We start from the raw sequence: 13,099 nt of genomic DNA on the forward strand, positions 1-13,099 counted from the left end.
CCGCATAACACAAAAAAAAAAAAAAAAAAAAAAGAATCCGCCTGCCAATGCAGGGGACACGGGTTCGAGCCCTGGTCCGGAAAGATCCCACATGCCTCGGAGCAACTAAGACCGTGCGCCACTACTACTGAAGCCTGTGCGCCTCACAGCAAGAGAAGCCACCACAATGAGAAGCCCGCGCCCCGCAGCAAAGTGTAGCCCCTGCTTGCCACAACTAGAAAAAGCCTGCACGCGGCAACGAAGACCCAATGCAGCCAAAAATAAACAAATAAATGAATTTATTTTAAAAGAAGAAGAAGAAGAAGAAGAAGGCGGCCTGTGAGTCTCTCCTCTCTCACTGTCCTTGCACCAAGCTTGGGACCAAAGCTTCCTTCCTTCTTTAGGAGTCAGGCTCCGAAAAGAAGGGCCCTCGAGATTAGGCACTACGACCGGGCAGAAGCTGGGGCTCTGCAGCAAGAGTCCAAGTTCTTCAGCTCACAGGCCTGCAGATCAGACACCCACCAGGAAGGTTCCAGCTCCCAGCAAGGACACAGCCGAGCAGAGGCATGGGCTGGAATACAAGTGGGGATGAAAGCCTGGAAAGCGGGGGCATTCCACAGTCAGCGCTTCTAGAAAAGCCCGTCTTCCCCAGCACAGAGGCTGCAGGGAGTAGCGACTCTGGTTCTCTATATTTCAATAAAAAGCATTTATCGTGCTGATGATGTCAGTGATATTTCAGGACCTAAACAAGCCTAGTTTTTCACAGTCTGTAGGACAGGGGGCTCCTAACACTCTTTAAAAGCTGCTAGACCCTAAATAAAATCCCTTGTCACCAGGCCACCCGTTTCTCTCTCCCCTGGGCCCTGGTGCCAAGAAACAGTCACAACCCCCCATCAGCCAATGGCAGCACTCTTGGATCAGTTTCCCGAAGAGCTGAATCATGAACAAACTGCTGTCACTTGGCCTGGAGCTGAGAAGCCCAGGAGAGTCTCAGGATGAGGCCTTCCCTGGTGAGAACACAGCCCTTCCGGGAGCCTCTCTTCCTCAGTGCGTGTTTGCACTGGGGAGTGACTCCAGAGCACTGAGCGCCGCGTGGGGTTAGCAGGGCTTTTCAACTTCAGCACTAATGGCATTTGGGCTGGATAGCTCTTTGTTGTGGAGGCGGTCCTGTGCCTTGTAGGATATTTAGGACTATGCCTGGCCTCCATGCACAAGATGCCAGTAGCATCCGCTCCCCACTTCTCCTCCATCGTGGCAATCAAAACTGCCTCCACACATTGCCAAGTGTCCTCAAGGCCAAAATCATTCCTGATTGAGAAGCACTGGCTAGGAGCAGTGCTCATTCCACGACTAGACAGCTAAGGATATCCAGGGTAGAGCGGGGCCACCCATATCTCAAGGGAATTTTCACTCCAGGAAGAAAGGGACCAAGTCTACACAGCCCTTGTATCAGTTAGTGCTCTGTTGGATGCAACTCTAAATGACTTACCAAGGGTGAGGGGTGGATGTTGTCTCTTGTAACTGAGAAGACCAGGGATTTAGGCACATTGCTGGCTCAGGCCCAGCTTGAACCAGGACTCAAGCAATATCATCAGGACTTGATTCTGGATTCTGCTTTTCTCCAGCTTTGGAATTCTTGTAGGGGCAAGATGGCTGCCAGCGCTCCAGTCCTGTATCTTCCTAGGTTGGCGACTTGTGGAAGAAAAAATGGGAAGTGTTTTCCTTTCTGCAGTCCTAGCGAAAGCGTCATTGCATTTTCTTGGCTCCGATTTGGTCAAGAGTCCGTCACCAAGCGAAAGCAAAACACCATGGCCGGGGAATGTGCTGGCCTAGTTGGCCAGGCTGTAGTCACATGCCCACCTCTGGATCTCGGAGCACAGTCAACTCTGCATACAGGGCACCAAAGACGGAAATGTGAGGTTTCCCAAGAGGAAAATCAGGGTACAACTACCAGGGGACAGGTGAAAGGATTCCAGATGACAAAAAGCAACAGGTCGCTACCACAGTCTAGACCAAAAAGAAGTTCAGAAGCTCATCCATCAAGGTGAGCAGTAATAAGAGGGTAATGAGGACTTCAACGAATGGCAGTACACAGGCTGTGCCATGACTGTCCAAGTCAACCTCCAGGTGACAAACAAAACCCTCGTAGGTGTCTCTAGGACAAACTAGCAACTGACACGATTCATTCAATTGCTGCCTGAAATGAAGACCACAAGAGTCTCACCAAGATCTTTCCCCCCTTCTTCCATAGTAACATATTTGCAGGTGGGCCCATAGCTGCCCAGCTGGGCACAGCATTTCCCAGCCTCCCTTGCAGTTAGGTGTGACCATGAGACTAAGTGAACACTACAGGAACAGAAGAGATGGCCAGACCTATGCCTTAAGATAGTGGGTGTCTCATCCACACTCTTTCTCCTTCCCTTGAACCAGAACATGAACTTTCCTGAGGCCCAGGGTTTGACCACACAAGAGAGAATGATGCCTTAAGGGATGACAGAGGAAAATGCAGAGGAATCTGGATCCCTGAATGACCAGGTGGAGCAGAGCCTCCTGTTAGCCTGGAATGGGTACCTCAAGTGAAAAAGAAAGAAATGTCTGTCTTTTCTAAGCCACTAAATTGTTGCATTTCCTCTATTTTAAGATGCAAGTTTTTTTCATATTCTAATATCTCCAAAATCCATGACAACATTGGCCAGGCAGTGGCCGCCCTTAAGTCAGGCCCCAGGAAAATATTTTTGTGAGGCTCTTGTCTATATAAACAAATTAAAATTAACATATTATAAAAATTCATAAGTTCATGTGAGATATAGTGATTTATCAATGAAGATTCAGAATAACGGGTAGAGAAGAGCTGCTTATGTATTTTTTTATTGTCTCATCAATGCACATGAAGATTCTTCCTCCAGGCCAGACAACATCTCTTCCTGTTTAGATCCAGAAATCTACCTCTTCATAATTTCAGGTCTCCCACCAGGAGAAAATAGTAGTGATACATCATTATGTTGACTAAATACTGGACACGTAATATTATTTTTTTCAGAACAGAGTGACAAAGTTCTATGTCAGCCTTTACTTGCCTTTGCTGCTGCCATTGACTATTTGATATTTATTGAGGTTTCGTCTCCATTCTGGAAATTGCATAATGGGTGGAAGTGATATTCTGTGCTCATTTGATAGAGATCCTATGTGTTTCTGGTCCCTGATACCCTCGATGGCCAACGCTAATGTTAAAAGGGATTTTTAAACAAGTAACAGTGATAACGGAACATTTGGGTTTTGATTTTAGAATATATTTAGACCACAAAAGCTAGTTTCTACAGTTTCTTTCACCACTTGAAGAAGGTGTAAAGTGAGTTCCTTACTTGCTTTCCAGACCTTGGGCAGGTCCCGGCGCTGCAGAGTTTGGTTACTCTAGGTAGCAGAGCACGGGTGTGTGCCCAAGTCCTAGGGAGCACGGTGCTGTGCACGCCTGCGCAGACGCAATCGGGACGCCCTTGCCTGCCACACCCTTTCTCCGCACCCCTCTAGGTGCTCCGGGTACGCGAGGCTCTTGGACTCGCACCAGCCGCGGACCGAGTGGTGAGGCGCCTAGGTGGGTGGGACCGACTATGGGCCTGGAAGTTTGACCTTGGGGATGGACAGCAGGAAGTTGAGAAGAGCCTGGAGAGCAGGGGTGCGACTAGGGGCGCTAGAACGCAACCAGTTGGGGGAACCTGCAGGGCGACAGGACCCTTCCTCTGCGCTGGCTCTCCTCGGGGCTGAGACTTTCACCTTGGAGGCTGGTGCAAGACCAGCCAGGAGTCAGCAAAGGAGCCGTGAATGGGTGAGCCACAGGCCACATTATACAGAAACAGCATAAGGGACAATGTTCTGAGTGGGAAATGGCAGGTAATGGGACAAGATCCTGTGTCAACAGAACCTTCGTATCAAAACAATGTAAGTCGAATCCTTTAGGGAAAAAAAAAAAAAGCTAATCCATCTACTACTATAACTGCAGTCATCATCCAATATCCAGGGCTTCACTTAGGTTCACAGATCTGGCCAAAAGTTTGGGAGGTGCATGAGGGATGCCTAGACTTGGAGCAGCCTTTGCTGCTGGGGTTAGATCTTTGGTGGAGGCCAGTCATGTCACAAAACCTTTGTTAATACCAAAGTCATGACCATTTAGTGACACAGGCTGGACTTTCCAAGGATATGATGCAATACAGCATTCCTTTTTTATCATAATAAACCTTTGTGCCAATGGTGAGTAGACTCCAGGCAAGGGCAGGGGCTCTGCTTTTCCTGGTACTGGTGTTAGTCACTATGCAGGATCCTTCTGGCAAGATCAAGAAAGTGCCAGCATCAAAACCCAAAGAATGTCCCTACCTTGGAAAAAAATCCCCCAAAATAATAGTGAAATACTCTTTTAAGATAAGCAGCATCAATCACCAATGCTCTTGACATGAAGAATGATGTTGGGGAAAATGCAGCAATGATTCTGAGATGGAAAGTGGTTCAGAAGAGTTGGCTTCTGATGGAGAAGAGGATCGGATGCTTGACGTCAGTGAGCACACACATTCACTACACGGTCAGTTCCTTCATCTCTGATTCTAGGACTGGCCTCACCAGGCTGGATTGTTTTCTGCTGGACCTTAAGACAAGGCAGTGTATCAAGATGGGTTCTGTCAGTTCCAGGCCTCACATTTGTGCTGAAGACACATGATGTGTGGGCACAGAGCCAGCCCGGGAAAGACCCCACCAGCCTAGTAAAAGCCACAAGGATGTGGCAGCTGCTGTGATTTCCTCCAGCTTTCCTTTAGAGAATAACCAATGCTTTACAGTTTGTAAAGCACTTTCACTTACATTATCTTATCCCATTCTCACAACCCTGAAAAGAAAGGCAGACATTATCATCACTCCATTTTAGAACTGAAAAATAGCAGCTCAGCGAGGTAAGGGAACTTAATCAGGGAACCCTGGGTTGTGACAAAGACTGGATTTGACTGACATCTTTAATGCCACACCCTGGGCTCTGTCCACCATACCACGAAGTCTACTTTCAGGGAAATTCCATTTCTATCTTTGTCTTTTGCATTACTTGGAGCTATTGGGTTGGCCCAAAAGTTCGTTCGGTTAGTGAATGCGCTGTTCAATAAAGTTCTTCGTGGAAATGAAAAATGTCTTTTATTTCTACTTAAAACCAAACGAACCTTTTGGCCAACCCAACAAATAGTTTGTTTTGTGTTGGTTGGGTTTTTTTAGTTTTTTGGTATTTTTAGGGATGGATGTTTCTAGTCCATGGTGAAAATTCTTGTAGAGCAAGAACCCCATTTGACTGCAACCATTGCTAATTTCTCTTAAATGACATTCTCGCAGATTGCCCATGAGATAGCAGCTTTCAGGCATTATATCCCTTATGGAAAAAAGAGGTACCTTTAAGAATGGGGTGGGTAGTCTTTACCTCATTTTCATGTTATACAACAAAACCCTCAGTGCTCTTGGGTTTTATAAACTATGTGATGGAGTTTACAGATTGCCACCAAGTCCCCTGCCCCACCCCCACCCCAAGTATTAGTATCAATTTGTATCAGTTGGCACATTTTTGCTATTTTTATTGAAGTAGAAGGGTTTTGAGTTTTATTCATTTTGTTTTGTGGGAGTTGTTTTGTTTGGGTGCAGAGCTTCCTGGGGAGAAAGATAAGAATAATGGAAGGAATTGATGAGCTGTCCTCCCCCATACTGCCTGAGAGACTCATTTCCAGCCCCAGGGAGGGAAGAGTTATGGTGATAAATGGAGAGAGGAGTAATCATGTAAGACTTTGAGCAACTAAAGATACAAGCGGTTCTGCTATGGGACACAGGCAGCAAAGTACAGCCATTCAGTGAGGAGGTTATTTGTTCCCCACGACTCTATCCTGCCCTCCACTTTGGCAAGCTGGTGGTTTAGAGTGGCCCCAGGAGAGAATGCCATGCCCAGGCAACAGGAGTGACCACTATAAGAACAGCGTCCTTACAGAAGACACACGTGCTGATGAGGTACCCTTTTTAAGGGGCTGTGAAGAGTAGACCATCAGTGAGAGGTCGCGGTGGAAGAGCACAGTGGATCTTCCCTGTTTCCTCTGGGAGACACCTCAGGGGCCTCCAGAAGTAACTGAGGAAGAGTTGGCAGGGCACAGGATAAGTAGAAACTTCTACAGACCTTCAAGAGGGGCTCAGAGCTAATAAAATTTAGTCTGGATGTCAGTGTGACCTCATTGGCACCCACAGGCTGGTGCACTTTATTCTTCTCCTCTATATGCCGTTCAACTTAAAAAATCCTGTCTTTAGTGAAGATACCATGAAACGTGCTTACAGTGCAGACTCCTTCCAAGAGCAATTCTCCCACTAGCTGATGGCCCTGCCTCCGCCCACCCTTCTACTGAGGGCCCTAATAAGGGGGAATCTTAGGGCAGCAGCTGGAGAAGTCTACCTGCAGGGTTTGGGGCTGGGAAGAAAAGAAATAACTCTTTTCTATGTTAAGGTAGAGCACCAGATATGATTTGCTAAAGGCTTCTGAGTGATGAGGTTATTAGGCAAAGATTTTTGCTATTTCACCTGAAGTTGGAATGAGTGAATCTGGGGGCTAGGCTGCAGCGAGAAGGATTTAGATTAGAGCAGTAAAGAATTTCCCAACATCAAAGGGAACTGATTCTCCGCTCTAGGCCCATTTTTAAAGGTAAACAGAGAGGCCTCCCTTGTCTGTCAACCTTCCAGATCTTGAAATGGCTCTCTACGTATATTTTCCTGAACTCCCACCCTCTTCCTGAGTTCACTGGTGTTCCATCTGTGTTCTACATCCTCATCACAGCACTTAACAACACTGAGCTGTGAACTTCCCGGGGGTAGAGACTGTGTCTTATTCTTTAATGTGTCCTTGACCCTTAGGAGTTACAAAGCACACAGTAAATGTTGGTCTGATCATAAGGGAAAAGCTGCTAGGAGACTGGAGGATATGTCAGTACTTGTTAGAGCAGCATGTGTTCACACTTTTGAGCTTTACCTGGGGAATGGGCCGGGAGCGGCTACTGGAAGCTGTCATGAGGACGCAATGAGGAAGCATCTGGAAAAATCTCTACAATGCCTGGTCTCATACAGTCCCCTTCTCCCCTCTGTCCCCTTCCTTCTGCCTGACATCGGGTCTGGAAGCAAAGGTCAGGTGCTCTATGTGAAGATGGGAGGTCTGAACGATTTCTCAAGAATGGCAAAGGATCTGAGGGAACTGGACGGCAGAGAAGATGAGCAAGCTGCAGGTCCCGCCCTGGGAACTGGGACAGCAAGCAGAGAAACCAAGTGTGCTAACAAAAATGGGGGAGGGGGGACAATTCTGGTGCCAGAGTATGGCTACCCACAAGAGCTACCTCCTTCCTCTGTGGATCCAGTCCACTCAGGAGGGGCAGTCAGTGAGTGTGCACAGGGTCGGGCACCAGTGTTGTCAGGAACAGATCCTTCACACCATGGCCTGGCACCTTCCTGAGGAAGAAAAGATGCCAAACCAATCCCCCAGAGGAATCAACTCAAGGGAAAGGGGCTAGTCAAACCCCAGGCTATGTCTAGCCATTGTCTCCCCAGTGGGAAAGAACTTAGCTCAAGGGATCAAAAGACTCCTTAATGCAAGATCTGGAACATTCCAAAGTCCCTCCTTAAGTGGAGGGAGGCTGATGGCACTGCTGCAAAGTAGACAAAGAAAAGGAAGGGGCTTCTTTTAAACTGAAACGTGTAAAATAGAGGGGGGTGGGGCAGCAATTACGCAGAAAGACTGCGGTACAGACACAGGGCAGTACCATCCTACCCGACAAGGCTGGCAGTGTCATACTCCAAAAGAGCTGTTTAAAAGCTGCTAATTACTGAGATTCCAATAAGAGCTCTGCCTTAAAAGTGATTTCAAACTGATTGCAGCTTTTTGAACTGATCGCAGCTGTAAGCTATAAAGGAAGGAATCTAAATAAAAGTGAAAAATCCTTTGATCAAACACAAAGGAACTCTTCCAAATAAAAATACCTTTATTTCACATACACATCATAGCTGTCTCACATGTGTAAACAAATGATTTATACACATCTATTAAACACATAAGTTCCCTGCGACAGGGACCATACTTGTTCATCCTTATAACTCCTGACAGCATTTAGCATAGTATCTGGCACATGGAAGATGCTTACTGAATTGAATTCAATCGAAGCAATTGTTGTATTAATGATTTAATCAGATCATTGTCATTTTTTACAATAATGGGCTACTATAAAATGAATACTAGGGTAAAGCAGTACAAAAGGCCATTGTAATAGCCTCAAATCCAGGAAAAACATACCTATTTTTCCAGAAGACCAAAAGAAATATGCAAATACAGTCGTTCTCGAAAGGCAAGTCAACCACTCTACATTCCACAACAGAGACCGTGTTGATTGTGCTGTGTGAGTTGCTAGGCAACCACTTGGTAATTCCCCATGTAATAGAGATGAACCTGTCATCTGCTTTCTTGGCTATATGTGACATGAGGAGACAACAGGTAAAGGACAGCCAAGAACACCTACACCTGGATGACACAATCACTCCTGAAGTGTGATGACACTGGAGAAAATCCCCATGCCCTGCAGAAAGTGCTGGAGGGAGAATTTCATTAAACTATTAGCACAAGACATCCAGTGAATTTTCTTGGATTTACCCTGTGGGTGAATCCTGCGGGTGATCCTGTTATCCTGTCCACAAAGCCAGGGACCAAAAACCCTGAAGTTCAGCATGTGGATGGCTGTCAATCCAATAAGGCCTCCAGATCAGCGGGTCCCATGACTCCAGCTGGGATAAAATTTTACCAGATAAAAGCATCCTTTTAAGTCTTAAAGGGGACACTCAACATCTCAAAGAAACCCAAGTTCTGGGTGAACAGACCATACTCTTTTATACCAGAAGAAAATGCTCTTAGTAATTTCTTTGGACATGATTTCCCAGACATTTTAGGCAAATGAGCTGCCTTGTAAAGACCCCACTCCACTGCAGGTACTGACATCGCTGTCTTTGAAATAGACTGAAAACCCAATAAAGCATTGGAGAATGAATGCATAAGGAATGTCTGAAAGCTTCTCTGACATTAAGAACTTAAATTTAAATGCCACTTCAAATTTGGAAGACTAAGAGTACTCATGTTTTTCATATGAATTTCAAAAGGACCACTCCCCAGATTAAAAAAAATAGGAGGGCTTCCCTGGTGGTCCAGTGGTTAAGAATCTGCTTTCCAATGCAGGGGAAGCAGGTTTGAACCCAGGTCGGGGAACTAAGATCCCACATGCCGTGGGGCAACTACTCCCATGTGCTACAACTAGAGAGTCCACGCAGACCAAAAAAAAAGAATCCGCCTGCAATGCAAGGGACACGGGTTCGAGCCCTGGTCCAGGAAGATCCCACATGCCGTGGAGCAACTAAGCCCGTGCGCCACAACTACTGAGCCTGCGCTCTAGAACCCTCGAGCCACAACTACTGAAGCCTTTGCACCTAGAGCCTGTGCTCCGCAACAAGAGAAGCCACCGTAGTGAGGAGCCAGCGCGCCGCAACGAAGAGTAGCCCCCGCTCGCTGCAACTAGAGAAAGCCCGCGCGCAGCAACGAAGACCCAACACAGTGAAAAATAAAATAAATAAATAAAAGAGGAATATTTGCCCACAACTTATTCCCACAAATATCATATTGAAGTCTTTTCCGGAAAGTACTTGCATGTCTCTTGCTTGAGATTTAAGATCTTGGACCTGGGATCAGGCAATCTGTTGGAGATAAAATCACCAGTTTTGATGAACAACTGGGCAAGGCTTTAACCTAACATCTGGTGCCAACCTGATTTATCCAACCTGTTGAGATGCTGACTGAAGCCCAGCTGGCCAACCCTGCGGCGTGAAGGCTGTCAAAAGCACCAGCCCTGCCTATCCAGCGCTGGAAAGGGGAGTGCTGGTTGCAAAGTTCCTGGGCACGTCTCCACCTGCAAAGGAAAGCCACGGCATCCGTCATCTCTACTGACTACCAGGTTTTACAAGGGTCTTCATGGAATTCCGAATAGAATCAGCCATGAACCAAATCAAATGTGAGGAAGGAGGATTCAAGGGCTTTCTTGAACAAATGCTCAAAAGACCCTCCAATGACTGGGCTTGGCGTGAGGTGACATAGGAGGAGCCACAGAGGCTCTGGAATTTCTTTGCCAGAATTACAAGTATGGAGAAAAACCTTTAGGCAGCTACCTTCACTCCATCTTTTCAACATGACACATACGGTCGTGTGCAAAAGGCCTGGAGGTGGGAGAGAGCAGAGCGTGTCAGGGAACCAACAAAAGAAAAGGGGATGTCCATTCGTCCCCTTGCACCAGTGGCCCCGGAAGCCACTCATCCTCCTGGTTGGTGGCATCTTCCTTCTCTGGAGTCCAGTCAGTGATGGGTAAGCCCACTGTTAAATTTTCAGGAACCTGGGGTCCCACTGATGTCAAGTTGGTTGAACACTTACTACGTAGAACTTGCTTTGTGGGAGAAAAACATTCAATATAATCCCTGCCCTGAAGGAGCTTAGACCCCAGTGGGGGAGACAGATGGGTACCCAAGAAATTATAATGCAGACCAGTCTGGATTAAGGCACAAGAGGCGGAAAGTGTTCAATTCGGGAATAATGAATGTCAGTGTGGAGGCTGCCCCTGATCTTGGGCTCTGTAGCCAGCTTTCTATTACCGGAGTTGTAACATGGAAGAGCTAAATCAGACTCCATGTTCGATGTGTCTCTTTGACTTTAACCTTTGCTTTTCGTTGCTTTTGTTATTATAATCATACATAATGGCCTGCCTCAGGGAACCCTGCCCACCTGTGAATGGCTGCAAGAAAAAAGAAACTAACACATGCCCTCACCGAGGCTGGTCATTCCAGGAGATATTTTGCAAGACCGACGGCCCTTTTACTTTACTTCCTCACCACCTCTCGCTCTCTATTCTGCCTTTTTACTTTGATTCTTCACCACCTCTCCCCTCTCTGATTCTATAAACGAAACTGGCATCCAGACCCAGGTAAGATGGTTTTTCAGAGACACTGGTCCGCCATCTTCTCGGTCTGCCGGCTTTCCGAGTAAAGTCGTATTCCTTGCCTCGGCGCCTCGTCTCCGATTCATTGGCCTGTCGTTCGGCGAGCAGAGTGAGCCTGGACTCGGTAACAGAGCGTCAGGTTCCACTGAAAAGCCTCAGCTCCGTCTGGCTTTCTGCTGTGGTGGCCTGTATTTCTTGCCTTTGGGCGAGCCCGCGGTGGGGAAGTCAGCTGTGATCCGAAAGCTGTTTACAAATGGGACAGAAGCCCACTGGGCAGGATACAGGCCAAGGAGAACCTCTGTCAAAAATCAAATGGTTCTACACAAAGGGACAACTGAACAGCTTTCTGAGTCATCTAGAGAAAGAAAAAAGTTGCGAGTTTAAATCAAAGACTTCACATTCAGTGCGGGGAGATGACACTTTAAAAATCTTTCCACTAAAAAGATTCGAGACAGGGGATCTAACAAGTAAAATGCAGCTGCTGAGTGGTTTGGAAAGATATGTGGGTTGAAATCAGCATATACCCTGTCACACACAACAAAATATCTCTACCATGTGCAGAGTGAAAGAAAGAGAGGATCAGATGGAGGTGTTTTCTGCACTTTGCCTTTACAGTGCCCAGTCTCCATTCCTGGCAACCTTTCCCACACAAATGCTTGTACCTAGTGCCTTCCAGCTCCGCTCCCCACTGGCCTCCTGCTCAGCACAGCAGGAAAGGGTGTGGTAGCACCACTTCCACCGAACACGCAGCCTAGCAGGGCGGCCAAAAGCAAGGACTCTGGAATTCAATTCCCGGCTCCACCACTTACCACCAGTCACCTTGGCAAGTGACATGGCCTCTTTACCTTAGTCTCCTCCTCTGTAAAACGAGGATAATGATACCACAACCATGTCACAGGACTGTGGGAGGATTAAATAAGTAAATCTGGGCAAATCACTTAGGACAGTGTCTGGAAATAGCACTCCGTCCGTTGTTATGAGAGAATTTGTCTTGGGTTCTGGAGTGTTTGCATGTCGAGCAATTATTATTATTATTATTTTTTTTGTGGTACGCGGGCCTCTCACTGTTGCGGCCTCTCCCGTTGCGGAGCACAGGCTCCGGACGCGCAGGGCCAGCCGCCATGGCTCACGGGCCCAGCCGCTCCGCGGCATGCGGGATCCTCCCGGACCGGGGCACGAACCCGTGTCCCCCGCATCGGCAGGCGGACTCTCAACCACTGCGCCACCAGGGAAGCCCTCGAGCAATTATTCTTAAAGGAATTTCAGGTTTGGGCAAGAAGATGGAGAGCTATTAGGGAGGGGTTTCCATTGTCCCTGAAATCAAACCTGTGCCTATATATCAACACCCTGACTGTAATCCAAATGCCTTTTTATTGTCTCTGCTCTTCTAGATAACCCTAAAAATATGAGCTAAGGACTAACCTGGCTGGTGAGTGCCCAGTCACTTGGCTGCTAAGGAACAAGGAACATGCATCCTGCTATCACCCACCTCTGCATCTGCCAGCCTGGGACCTGTAGGTCCCTCTCCCCACGCACAGGCTGGAGCCCCTTTCCTCTTGCTGGAACTCTGGGGCATACACACACCTACCATCCCATCAAATCATCTTAAAAAACTGTGAAGTGGTCAGCAGTAATGCTGGATGCCAGATTCAGATATGTTACTGATGGCCAAACTAAGGTTCAGGAAAAAAAGGTGGTTCTCAGGTGTCACTCCAAGAACTGATGCCAGTCCTTGTAGTGACGTTTTCACTGATCCTCAGCAAAATTGGAAAAATAAGAATAGCAATGAGTTTTTCATAAAGCAGAAATTATTCAATTTTTGAATTGTGAGATTATGGCCTATCGTCCTTCCTACGTCTAAGTGAGAGAAGATGTTGAAATGCCCCATCTTTTATAAGATGATATCGATAGGAGCTGGGATTTGAAACTAGATCTTTTGCATACTTTCACTATTATACTATTTTAATTACTTTAAAATAATTTAGAAATAACTTTAATTTTTTTTTTTTTTTTTTTTTTTTTTGCGGTACGCGGGCCTCTCACTGTTGTGGCCTCTCCCG

This window comes from Physeter macrocephalus, chromosome 11, assembly GCF_002837175.3.
Source record: "Physeter macrocephalus isolate SW-GA chromosome 11, ASM283717v5, whole genome shotgun sequence".
Lineage (NCBI taxonomy): Eukaryota > Metazoa > Chordata > Mammalia > Artiodactyla > Physeteridae > Physeter > Physeter macrocephalus.